Source organism: Gymnogyps californianus, chromosome Z (genome assembly GCF_018139145.2).
Source record: "Gymnogyps californianus isolate 813 chromosome Z, ASM1813914v2, whole genome shotgun sequence".
In the NCBI taxonomy this organism is placed as follows: domain Eukaryota; kingdom Metazoa; phylum Chordata; class Aves; order Accipitriformes; family Cathartidae; genus Gymnogyps; species Gymnogyps californianus.
Genome location: NC_059500.1, coordinates 24872727 through 24886176, shown reverse-complemented (window position 1 = coordinate 24886176; position 13450 = coordinate 24872727).

The window sequence follows — 13450 nt, the reverse complement described above, 5'->3', positions numbered from 1 at the left end:
AATTTTTCACAAAGGAATTTGCAGGTTCAGTAGATCGGTAATACTGATATAAAAGGTCTTTCTAGATAATGCTATATACACAGTGTGAGAATTCTACACTGAATAGCATTCCAGCTGTTTTCTGGACGAGACTATTGAAAATCTTTATTCGTATTAATAAAGTCTGCACAACCAGAACTCTATCTGATATACAAGATTATTTTTTTAGAATTTGGACCCATTCTTGCTGAAACTATGTATTGGTGGGCACTACAACCTGTCATTAGAGATGTCCAGAGGACAGTTGACAGTACAGTCATAAGAAAAATATCTCAGGCCTCCTCAAATGCAGATGGGAAATCAATTTCTATATTCTCAGGAGAGGATTCCAAACGACTCCCAGTGAGAAACTCTCCTGCTGGGGTTTTGCATTGTCCCTTGCAAGAACCAGGGGAATATTAAATGGACAGACTCACTCTGTGGACTTCACTTTATTTCAGTGAAACACATCTCTTTTTTCTATTAAGCCTCTGCACAGAAATGGTTTTGCTCTTACTAGTATAAACTAAAAAACTAAAATGTGATATAATCTGTAGAGTTTCAAAACTGTTTTATTGTTGTTGCATACCTTTGCAGAGTTCCAATCAGCATAAATTCTGAGTATCCACCAGAAGTGTTGGATGCCTACTGGTTAAATATGCAGTTCCTAGTGAAGATCTTTAAAATTTTGCTCTATTCCTATGATTACCATATTTCTAACCCTAATAATGATTTGAGTTACCTCATTTGCAACTGTGTCTCCTCAGATTGAGATAATTCTTCATTCCTGTATAACTTATTACTGTCTGCCTTTTCCTGTAAAGATAGACCATGTTTAACAGCAATCTTACGTAAAATACTGCCTGCTATGAATTCTTCTAGCTTTAGAAGGGCAGTATAATAGTGTTCCACCAAATTTGTCTAGACATCAAACTCTTGGTTTTTAAGATCCCCAAAGTTCTTCCAATAACTGCACCGGTGAATTTTGAACTGTGTAATTTATTTTTATAAGAGTCTGGAGAAGTAAGACTTGAATCAAGATAAAATTTTAAAGAAGAAAAGCACTGTAATTTAGAAATAAGATTTTTTTTTTTTTAGGTAAGTAAGGTAAAAAGCCAAAGAAGTAGATGCATACTCAAATGTCATATTTTCAATCTGGATTCTAGGCCCCAGCAGAAGTCTTCTTATACCTGATGTTTTAGCCTATCCAACTTAGCACAATAAAGCACAAAATCTGGAGTGCTCAGGCAAACACAAAATTTTGCCTAGTTTTTGAAAAGCTCTACTCTGCTGCAACAGATTGTCTTCAAATGAATGAATCATGACATGAGCCTGGGTACTTAGCTATGACATCTGTTATGTAGTAAATTGCATTGCATGCCACATGCATAATGAAGAGGAAAGAGGGATTTTAGCTCCTAAAACATACCTCATTATGTGATGGTGCACAAATGCAGGCAGTGACACCCAGGACAGATGGAAAGGCTGCAGTGCCATAAAATGTACAAATAATGTTGTTGTTTTTATCATTTGGAAAATGAAGATGTTAACTCCCATGAGGACAAAAAAAAGGCAACTCTACACTGAATAAAACAGTAAGAGGTGACAGACAGACTGATAATTAAGATCTCTCTTAAAAGTTGCTTACATGAATCCACTTGCAAGAAGCTTGACTGTTCTTCATAAGGAATACATTCTGTTTCTTTAATTCTCTCATTCCTTCCTTGGTGGCTTGCATTTCAAAAACAGAGTGCACACGTTACAGATAATAATAAATCATTCAAATATTGAAAACTGCACTGCAAGATGGTTTAGAAGACCAAAGTGTGTTTTCCAGACATGCAGATAGTTTCCTACCATTATACAGTCAGGTAGATTCATTAAGCACAGACTAAACCACACAAAAACAAATTTGCAGGTGAAATTTTGAAACTCCAGTCCACCTCCATTGCTAAGACAGATATGGTGCATAAATAATGCTAGCACAGCCCACTAAATTAATACGGACTTCTGAATGACCTGCAAGGACAAGTCCCCAGTAGTGTCATTTCTGAGCTTAACATTAAAATGCAGCTGTCTATGTTTAGACATTTGGGCTGAGGCTCAATATTGAAACAACTGCCCTGGGCACAGAGACCAATATCACTAATGTAAGACTCACAAGCTTGAAAAATGTGGCCTAAATCATGTGAGGAAAGAGTTATAGCACTCATTGAAAACAGTAAGTGATAAAATGGGAAAGTCTGTTAAGAAAATATTTGGATAAGGTTAGGAATGTCTAACTAAGCTCTTTTTTATTGCTCAGGGATCAAGATGGATAGAATAGGACTAGGATTTTTATGGTATTCCAAGAATGGAAACAAGTGAAAGGAAATTCTTCATTTAACACAGCAATACAGCAATTTCCAGGCTAAGCTCAAGTAGAAAATATAAAACAGGTATAAGGAAGTGATTATAATGTAGATTAATGTAGATAATAATTTTAAAAAATCAAGGTATAGAAAGTTCTTCTAATAAATCATCAATACCATGACAACAGAGAAAGGGAAAAATGGCATTCCTTAAGATAGTTTTTTAAAATTGTAATTTAATCATGACAACAGAAGAAAAAATTTCCTTCTTCCTTATCCATGAATTCGCTTCCTGTATTGACAGACATTGTCTTTAAATGATGTGAGAACATTATTCTTCAGGACAGAAAAAAGGAATTTCAATTAAAGCAGGTAATATTCTTATTTAACTGGAAACATTTTAGGAAGTACTAATTTCCAGAAATGAAAAAATGAAGATGTTAATATATTTCTATATTAAAAATACTATTATATCCAACTTTGCTTAATTATTTCCTTCCTCATTGTAGGACCATTGTAGGAAGAGCTGCAAAGAATGGATAGATTTAAAAGTGATTTAACAGATGCTTTTTATTTAGTTTTATTTTTGTAATGTATACAGTCAAGAAAGCATAGCCTAAACAAGGTATTTAAGCAACTTGGAGGCAGAATGATCCTGCTTTCTGCCTGAGTATTATATTGACAGGCATTTATTGCTGCTAAGTTAATTGCATTTGTAAATCATTGAAGGAAGCCACCCACCCATAGTCTGGTTTCCCTATATTTATGTTGCAAATCAGAAGAAATTTTGTGAGATGTTGCATGAAAGACAGTAGATTCAAGCATTGCACAGGTCTGAGAATTAGAAGTTACTTCCAGCCCATTTCCCCAACATCGCAAAGGTTTGGAGATATGGCTGGAAAGAACAGCAAATAAAACTGAGTTACTCGCACTGCTCTTCATTGCCAGCTTGGTTCTTAGAAAGTGGACATAAGTGAGGTATCCCAGCAGACTATAAATAGCATGACATGAAAGAAACTTAAAGCTATCTTTTACTTTACTTCCCCCACACTGATGATTTACTTCAAATACAATGAGAAGTATGGTGTTACAAGAAGAAAATTACCCTTTTTCTTCATTCAAGGAGACCATTTTTTGAAAATATTATGTCAAATTAATTGTCCCAAACACCTCTCAATGTTTATTTTTAAAAAAAATAAGTACTATATATATTCTGTTGGTGCTGTATAAGCATTGACAGAAAAATAATAATAGTAGTCAGTTCTGTACCATTTTAATCCATTTGCTGTTCCAGGAAGCCCAGGTAGTACAGGAAGTGCCAGATATTGCCTCACGTGCCTGGATTTACATCAGGTGCTTGATTTATCTGGCAGATGCAGAGCAGCAATCCGCACACTGCTCTGCCTTGGTGTGTGGGTGAGCAGCCAGCACTGGCGGTAGCTAGGCATGTGCCTTGCAGATGGCCCAGTACCCCTGCCCTGGCATCCTCCTCCCCACCCAGGAAGGTCAAGTGGACCTGACAGCAGCCTTTCAGGGAGGCAGTGGGCAGTCAGGAGGTGCCACATCCTTCCTTCAGCCCAGGAAAGCCAGGTTTCCAAGAGCCAGGGTTAAGTTCATACAATTATTTTGGTTTGGAGACAATTGTGTAGTAACTAGCATGGCAGCTGGGAAGCAGAAAGATTGCAAGTAAAGAGGTAGTACATCTGCGTTCAAATGGCTTGACCAGCTGCTACAGTGGTTGGATATTTCTGTAATATCTGCGTTGTTCAAGAGCCCATCTGAATTTGCAGACACAAGATTCCATCATGGCACCCAACGGCAAAGACCACAGACGTGATGGCAGGCATTTAGTGATCACATTTGTGAACTGAATGGGATTAAGAATAAGATCAAACAACACCTAAAAAGAAGGAAATAGGGGATACAAATAGATTTGTACTACCAGAAAACTGTATTTGCAGATTAAAATAATCATAAGAGTACAGACAGAGCAGAAGTACAAACTGATTTTGCCTGTAAGTCTGACAATGGGAAAAGAATCCAAAAAGAAAGACAAAGACTTTAATAACTTTATGGGAAACTATTATGAGAATACAGTAAGAAATAGCTATAAGGCATAATATTAAAACAAGTGGTAAAAGTATTTCACAACTCAGAATGAGTCTGTAGGAAAATATCAGCATTCTTTCCTACCTGCAAACAGGAAACACAATGGAAGTAGCTACTGTAGAAAATACATATAACAGTGTATAAGCTGAAAAAATTTTACTATTCATGTATAATTTCTGCTTCCTAAACAGCTGATCATTACCTTATAGATGAAGTTGTTAAGACAAATGCAACTAAACCAAATATAATGTTTCCAAATGGCAACAGCAGCTGAACTTTTCACAAAAAGTGTAGAAACAGAAGGCAAGAAAAGAGAATACATTTTCTGTAACTTGTAATTCTCTTATAATGTCATCTCTTAAATCTGCAGGACTCTAGAAAAAAATCCTATCTGAAACCACTATTCATCACTGCCTGAAAACTGGGGATACCTCCAGCAGCTCTTGTGTTGGCAGACCTGACAGCCATCAATTGCTCATGGGTTTACTTTCAGTAGCACCCAAGCCTGGGTGATGCTCTGGAAATGTCCCCAATGTCAGTGAGCACATAACCTGAATGTTAACCTTGGAGAGCCAGTTAAGTTCTGTGTTATTGCCCAGCACGCAGAATGACCAATATATAATATTAACTCTTCATCATTACTGCAAACTGAAAAATGCAAGGTTTGTGGGAGAGGAAAGGAATGCAGTTCTTGGGGCAGGGGGAAGTTTCCCAGTGAATGATGGAAATATCTTGTCAGAAAAAGGCTCTCATCCTCTTCTCTGCCACTTACATCTTTAAAGAAGTAGAATATACCGACAGCAAGACTGTAAGAGATTTCAAGGTGGAGAATATTTGGGGTTGACAATTGGTATTTCAATTTTGCGGGAGTTTTTATAATTGCTCTCCATCTGCTTACTTTTCTCTTGCATTTAAAATAAAAGTAATCTAGACTGAAAGTGCATGTTCTTCTGGCAGTGTACAGAAAGCATAATGAGAAGTACAGGCTTCATTGTGTCATTTCACTAATTCCTGAGCAAAAAGCCAGACTGCATTATGCTGTCTTTCTTACATTAAATACAGATCTTTTACACCTTTAAGAAAGCAACCTTATGGTAAACTGTCATTTTTAACACATGAACTAGTAAATCTATGTTAAACCTTTATAAGCTCTTGCGGGGTTTTTTTAGCACTTTATATATATCCTTTGCATTTATACCTCCCCAGTCCTTTTAATATGCTGAATGTGTATGGCATCAGCATCACACCAGCACTGCACAAGTTAAAGCACTACAAAGAATGTTACACAAACTTTACAAAATCATCCTTTTGTCTTGGATAAATACATTACTGGTTGTATTTCGGAGAGATTTTGTTAAAATGGATACAACGGTCCTGTAGTGGTCTGCTGAGTACATCAGTGTCAACCTTCTCAAGAAGATGAGCACATACTTATGAATCATTTATCTAAAAGACATTCTCAGCTGCCTAGTACCTGCAACATCACCATGTCTTTGGGCACATGCTAAAAATTCTTAAGAAAATTGTTTCAAAAAAGAAATTGGTCACTTTTCAAGTTTTTCATCAGATCTGACTCTAAATTTTGTTTATAAAAATTTATTATATCAAAAGCAACGGTATGTTCAAATTGAAGCATTAATCTTAATGCCAAATGCTACTACGTTAATCAACTGGCAAGAAGAGTGTGTGGAACAGTTTTCAACTTTATGCAAATCGAAAGACCCACAGCTCTTTTCTTTCAGGAAATCAATGATGTTGCAGGAAAGATAAATCATGGCTACAAGATTACCAGCAAAATCAACAATAGCGGCAGCATCTTCACAGGTAAGGAATTGGATGATGGTAAGCAATTGGACATAGGTAAGGAATTGGACAATTAGACCTATTGCACAACACTGGACTGCGTTTCAGGAATATTGCTTATGTGCTCAAGACTACTGGACATTCCTCAAAAGAAGACAACACCATTAATTAAGGTCAATGAGTGATTTTTAAAGACAACATGGCACTCCTGCTGCTAGAAAGTAAGATTTGAGATGAGTACAACATACTCGTGCTGGCCATGGTGGTGCTGTCTTGCTGCAAGCTCCAAGCTTAGAAATGTTCTTCTAGTCTCTTTAAAAAACATTTTTAAAATTTTTAAGTCTACAAAAATTGTGTTTACAGTACTGGAGTCTAGCTTGAAACATTCTGTAAAACACATTTCTGTGCACTTATTACATATTCATGTATTTCATACTTGTCTGGTCCAGAGAAAAGAGTGTGAATATTTTCTTTTTTGCACAATCCTAAAAGCAAAGTAAAGAATAATCAGCAGGAAAATATGCCACAATCATATAAACTTTGAATTCAAACAACCAGGCCAGGAAAAGAGAAAAAGAAAAGAAAAAAATGCTGAGTCACAGAAAACAAAGATTGGATCTACTGAATTGTTTTACAGGTGCGAAAGCCTAGGTAACCTCAGTTTATTTCCTGCCTGAACTAAAAAGATGGTACGTCTCAGGTGCTCTTTTCCCATAGAACCTTCACATGAAGAATCAGTTTCTATCAGACTTCTTTTTTAACTGTATCAATTCCCTGCTTTAACAAATAGAGTCCAGTTCAGAGAATTTTATTACAGCAATCCAAAGAACTTCTCTGGGTAGTTTCCCTGTTGCTCCATTCATGACCTTTTTTAGCTGTTTAGGGGATCTATAAGCAGGTAGTGGCTCTGAAGAACAATTGAACATGAAAAAGTAGCAAAGTGGTGGGTGACAGAAACTAACTAAAAATTGAGAGTCCCCATGAAGTACCAGTCCTTCCTTGAGGAGTAAAAAGAGGGTGAAGAAAACGGTCGAAAACTCTTCAAGAACAGTTCACCTTTGTGAAAATCTGAAGCAGGAAATGTTGCCAAAGGCAGTCTCTGCAATCTGTCATATAAGCAGCAGTTAGGAATGTACAGCTGCCTAGAAGCATATTCAAGTTGCTCACTTGGCTTTTGTGGGAATAGAAAAAGTTTCATTCATAAATCTAACCTTTTAGGTATCTCTTGATTTTTCTTATTTTCTCTACCATCCGTCCTCAAAAAAACAAAACAAAATGAAAAAAAAAATCACAGAAAATTAGGCAGAATGTTTATTCTAAACAAACTACTCCATGAACGAAGTTGTTTAAAGACTCTTTATGACATCTTTCATTAATGTGATCTTCAGAGTTCCCAAAATTATGCACACAGCAGGTGTGCAGGAATAATTTGTATCTAGCCAATGTACACATAAAGCATAAATAGGATTTTTTTATTATATGAATTTTTTTTAATCTCATAGAATGAAAATCTATGTGCCATGTGTCATAATGCAGTAGGTAATAGTAATTCACTTCAGTAAACCACCAGATGTAGTTTTGCGTAAAACATCATTATAGATCAAAAACCATTATATATTAAAACTAGTAAACGTCTGAAGTGATAACACATTTCTTTTTATCTAATTAAAGTGAGATAAACTCTTGTAGAGCAAATCAATTCTGATATGCTGCATTACGATCACTTGCTCAGTACAATAATCCAATTTGAAGCAATTGATCCAAGAAGATCAGATCAGATTTGCTATCAAAGGATTTTAATTTAGATTTAGAACCAAAATATCTTTAGTGAAGTTTTGTCAGAACTCGATACTAACCTACTAATAATATGTCAAATCTTCAAAGAGGAAGCCATCTGTTGTAAACACTGCTGAATTATCCAAAGATTTCAAAGACTTTCTCATGCCAGTCTCATTAGTGGGAAGATTAAAGTGAAATTGTTAAAAATTCTTAATCTGTAAAAGATGTAGAGAACTTCCTAGAGACACATGAAAATCCTTCAGAAAACCAGGTCTTGGTTAAAATTACATTCATGAACTACCTGCCTGCCACTCATTCAGATTTCATCCCAAACCAGGTATTGTGGTTGTTGCCTGCTATCGGTACTTTTGAGATGGCAATTTCTTTAAGCCATATCTACAGGACCTTTGGAACTCTTTCTTTTTTTAGAAAATACTTATTTGTGGTGACAAATATGGACTAGACCACCACAGAATGGGTCATTCCAAATCTCAGCTTTGAATTTCACTGGCAAAGTCACGTTCTTTTAAATTTGCACCTATTTTTAGCTTCCAGAGCTAAAAAATGCTCTCTCTCAGCTGTAATGGGAAAGAATTCAAAATTAGTTTGAATCAAATTTTGAAAAGTTTCATTGAGGACAGAACTAAAATTTTATGCATGGATTTGTTCCTTACTTCTCCAATAGGCAAGGCCAGACATTAGGTAAATCTATATCTTGACTGCAAGCTACGCAGAAATAGAGTTCTATGTGTATTATACATGTCAGCATGCATACTATAGCATGCATACTATACATATGCTTGAATTTGGATCAAAACAAAACATTTATTCTACTTTCATCATATATCTTATTTTAACTCACAGCCTGGCTATATCCTGCCCATCACTTCCTAGAGTTGACTTCAGTGATATTCTAGATAGGAAGTAATTAATATTGCCTAAAGAGTTTGAAAAATATGCCAGATTTGCTTATTGTTCTTTCAAGCCCTGAATCCCTCCTCCAGCAGTGATCATATTTGAGGACTAAGAGGCAGGCAGAACACTTCAAATGAGATTATGAGGTTTGCCCCAGAACTGTGAAAGCTGGTTAACTCTCTCATCAAGTTACACAGCTATATCTGTTATTAGTGGTCATAAAATTATTCATCCATTTTGTAAATCCAGCCAGTAGCTTATTTGTTTTGTTAAGCTCCTGTAAAAAATGAATGTTGGTTTGAATAAACAATGCATATACAAATCATTTTTTTTATTAGTTCTACTATCTGAGAAGAGCAACAAAGTAACTCAGAGCAGTGGGACTCTGGGAGTTGTTTACTAGCCTGTACTACTCTTCAACTGTTGGCATTTAGATTAACTTTCACAGCAAAGAAAAATGGATTTGCATTCAAATCACAGTGAGGAGGTGTTGGTTTGACGATAGGAGTTTGTGCTTCTTTACAGGGCCATTTAAAGGAAACTGGGATTAAATTAAAATTAATGACGTTAATCCTTTGATTCAGCTAGATGGTCTTAGAGCAGGAGGCTTGAGGGCTGAGCTCCCCCAGCAGCCCTGGTGTCACCTTGAACAGAGACTTGGGCATAGCTGGGCAGCCTGGGTGGACCTTGCCCCAGCCCCAGCCCCAGTCCCTGCCCTGGAGCATAGCCCTGCCACAGCACATCTCTGAAGGGACAGCTCTTACCAGGAATGCTAGGAGAGGCACAGGTCCAAAGCCACAGGATTTCTGAACAGGCCCAACAACACAGCCACTCAGTACCTGATACAGAAGAGAACTAAAAAGTTTACTCCCATACTTTGGTCCCTCAGTTATCAGATACTGTGAAAACTGCACGAGGAATACTTAAAGCTCATAGGTAGGAAATATTATGTTGTACTCCAAGTATCTCTATTTCAAGGTTTTTCATGCTGAAGCATGTGATATGCTTAGAAACATCCCCTACCTCCCTACTCCTCCCAAAAAACAGGCCTTAGATCACAGGACCATATAGAATGAAGCAATAGATGATACATTAAAGGCAGGTGGGGAATGCAAAGAAACATTGAAATTATATTCAACCTGACATGAAGTGATTCTGTGCTCCAGCCACTTTTTACTGACAAGAAGCAAGTCATTGAAGAGTTTATTATGAAGAAGGTATTAAAAGAGGAGAATAAGGCAAAGTGAATGCTTAGAGGCGGCTTTTCCTAATCATGAGGGATACTTAGACAAGTAGAAGTAGAAAATGGAAGCTGGCATCCCAGCCGGGCTGGAATCTAGAGTCAATATTTTGACAATGAATTTATAATGTAGTAAGGATAGGTCAGGAAAGCATTTGAATGTTAAAACAGGCAGCTTAGGTTGGATAAAGTAGATAACAAGGTGCCAGATGGTATGCAAGGAACTTTGCATATACAGAGTATTATGGTCAAAATGACAGACTGAAGTGATCACACAAAAATGGTCCTTTCATAAGCATTCAGGATGGATAAAAGCAGGAGAGTGTTGTGTTTCTCGAGTCTGGAGAAAAGCGTTTTGCAGGAATGAGATCTTGGATGAGACTTTCAGCTTTGTAGCTAGCTAAGGAGCTGTTTCTTGATGCCATTAGGCAGAAAGAATCAATAAGATGTAGAAATAGCTCAGAGAGGATGCTTTAGACACTGCTCTGAATATAAAATGACACTCCAATTAGGTGGCTGATTTAACCACAGAAATGACAGATTACCAAATCTCTGGATTAGATTCAAGACTTTTAAAATAGAAGGGACTACGGCAGTAATTCCAAATGGAAAGAAAGCTCATCTCAGCAAAACATACAGTATTAATATTAACATTTCTAATAATAAAGAATTTAATAGAAATCTTGATACGCTGTTTACTGCTCCTTACTATTAAAGATGGTTCCTCATTTCCAGACGATATTAATCTGGATCTTTTCTAATATGTTAAAAATGTTATAATCAAGTTTCCATTCTCCAGCAGGTACTTACAAATTGATCCAGTCAACCTTCTTCTGATAAACTGAAAAAATGGTGATTTTTAGCCCTTCAAATTTTTATCCAAAAGATATTTTTTCCAGTCCTTTAGCCCTTAACAGTATCGTTTCAATGATTGTAAGAGTCATTTTTGGACTGAGAAAATTGGAATAAACTGAGAACTTCAGTGGCCAATAAGCAAGTATTGTACTTAAAGACAGGGAAATCTTCTGACACAACAGCTGACTTGTTAAAAAGTTCAAATGCTATCAAGAGAAACCTATATGTGAATTTTCCTGAAAATAGGTAGTTAAGAAATTACAAACTGGTTTGAATTTTTAAAATAAATAAAAAATGTTCATTATCTGAACTGCAATTTCAAACTATGCTTCCTTAAATACAATTGAATAAATGATTAAGGATTAGAAAAGAAATTCAAGCTAAAATTGAGAATTGCATTTAGTTTGACTAAAACCCTTCAGCCCATCATTTTTTTTTGATGAGCTGGTGAATAAAAGGAGGGCCACTTGCCAGGGAAACCACATGAAAGTAAGAAGGTGTTACACCTCCCTAAACGTATCCTCATTACTGACACAGGAGACCTGTTTTTCAATGGCAGGTCCTTCTCTATCTGGCAAGCAAGATTCAGTCCTTTTTCCAAGTAGACGACCACTCAGGTTGCCACCCTTGAAAAACTGCCAGTGATGATCTACTAAAGGATATTTTCTGCATCTTTATTTTCCTTTTACTTGTTTGCATGTACCAGAATATTAATGTCTTCTGCAGAGTAGATTAGCAAAGTTTCAGTAATCTTCCCAGTCATTGACTGGGACACTTAATAGCTTTATATTAGCAATAGGTCTCTAAATCACATTCAGAGCTAGTTTCCAGTTTTCAGTCACCTTTGGAAACATATAAGCTAACTGGGTTTTTTTATCCATGCCATGTATGACATGTTTTTTTGTACCATTCTTATTTCTCAATTAAAACATACTGTATCAGATCACACAGGAGTCTACAATATCAACAATGTGACCTTTATCAACTAAATTTGTAATCTCACACATATATACAATTGTCAAACTCATCTGACAAGTTCTATTTCCATAAAACTATATTGATTGTCATTATTTGTATTACACTTCTTAAATCCTTTGTTAATCAAGTCTGTAGCAGTTCTTTCATTGTTTTGCTTGGTGTTACATTAAAAAAGGAGGGTTGAGAATGAAGAGGAAAATAAGTGTACTGTACTAGAAATAATGGGTTAAAAAAAAAAAAAAAGACCTGGCAGCCATGAGAGGACATAAAATTAAAAGATGGAATAGCAGTAGGAAAAAGCTTTTTCTTTAAATTGTGAATAATTGACTCTTATGTAGTGAAAGGAGGCAAAAAAAAAATGTTTTAGAGTAGAAGAGTCTAAAAGACCAAAGTAGGTGCCAGTGAGACAAGGAACTTTCTCCACTGCAGAAATCAGGCATGTAATGGAAAAGAAATAGAAGAAGAGGATTTCAATCTAATTGCTGCTGCTGCTCTAACAAACCTTCACATCCTTGGACACTGGCTGTACATTAATGGTGAAAATCTTTGGTGAGTCAGTGAACAGGTCTCTTTTGATTGCATAAAGCAAGCAAAACAGTCTGGATGAGGCTTTCTTTCAGCCTTCTTTTCAGAACGGGAAAGGGGAAAGGGGAAAGGGGAGAAAAGGAAAAGAAAAAGGGAAAAGAAAAAGGGAAAAGAAAAAGGGAAAAGAAAAAGGGAAAAGAAAAAGGGAAAAGAAAAAGGGAAAAGAAAAAGGGAAAAGAAAAAGGGAAAAGAAAAAGGGAAAAGAAAAAGGGAAAAGAAAAAGGGAAAAGAAAAAGGGAAAAGAAAAAGGGAAAAGAAAAAGGAAAAGAAAAAGGAAAAGAAAAAGAAAAAGGAAAAGAAAAAAGGAAAGGGAGAGGGAGAGGTGAGAGAAAAAGAAGGGGAGGGGGAGGGGGAGGGGGAGGGGAGGGGGAGGGGAGGGGGAGGGGAGGGGAGGGGGAGGGGAGGGGGAGGGGGAGGGGAGGGAGGGGAGGGGAGGGAGGGGAGGGGAGGGGAGGGGAGGGGAGGGGAGGGGAGGGGAGGGGAGGGAGGGGAGGGGAGGGAGGGAAGGGAAGGGAAGGGAAGGGAAGGGAAGGGAAGGAAGGGAAGGGAAGGGAAGGGAAGGGAAGGGAAGGGAAGGGAAGGGAAGGGAAGGGAAGGGAAGGAAAGGAAAGGAAAGGAAAGGAAAGGAAAGGAAAGGAAAGGAAAGGAAAGGAAAGGAAAGGAAAGGAAGAGAGCGCTTTCGTTCAGTATAAAATGTCAACATCATTTTAATCGGATGATGACTATAATGAGTACAAAATTTGCCGTTACCTTGATCTTTAAAAGTTGCATTCAGAATTACCACACTTTTATTCTTTGGGATTTATTTTTCTCTTTT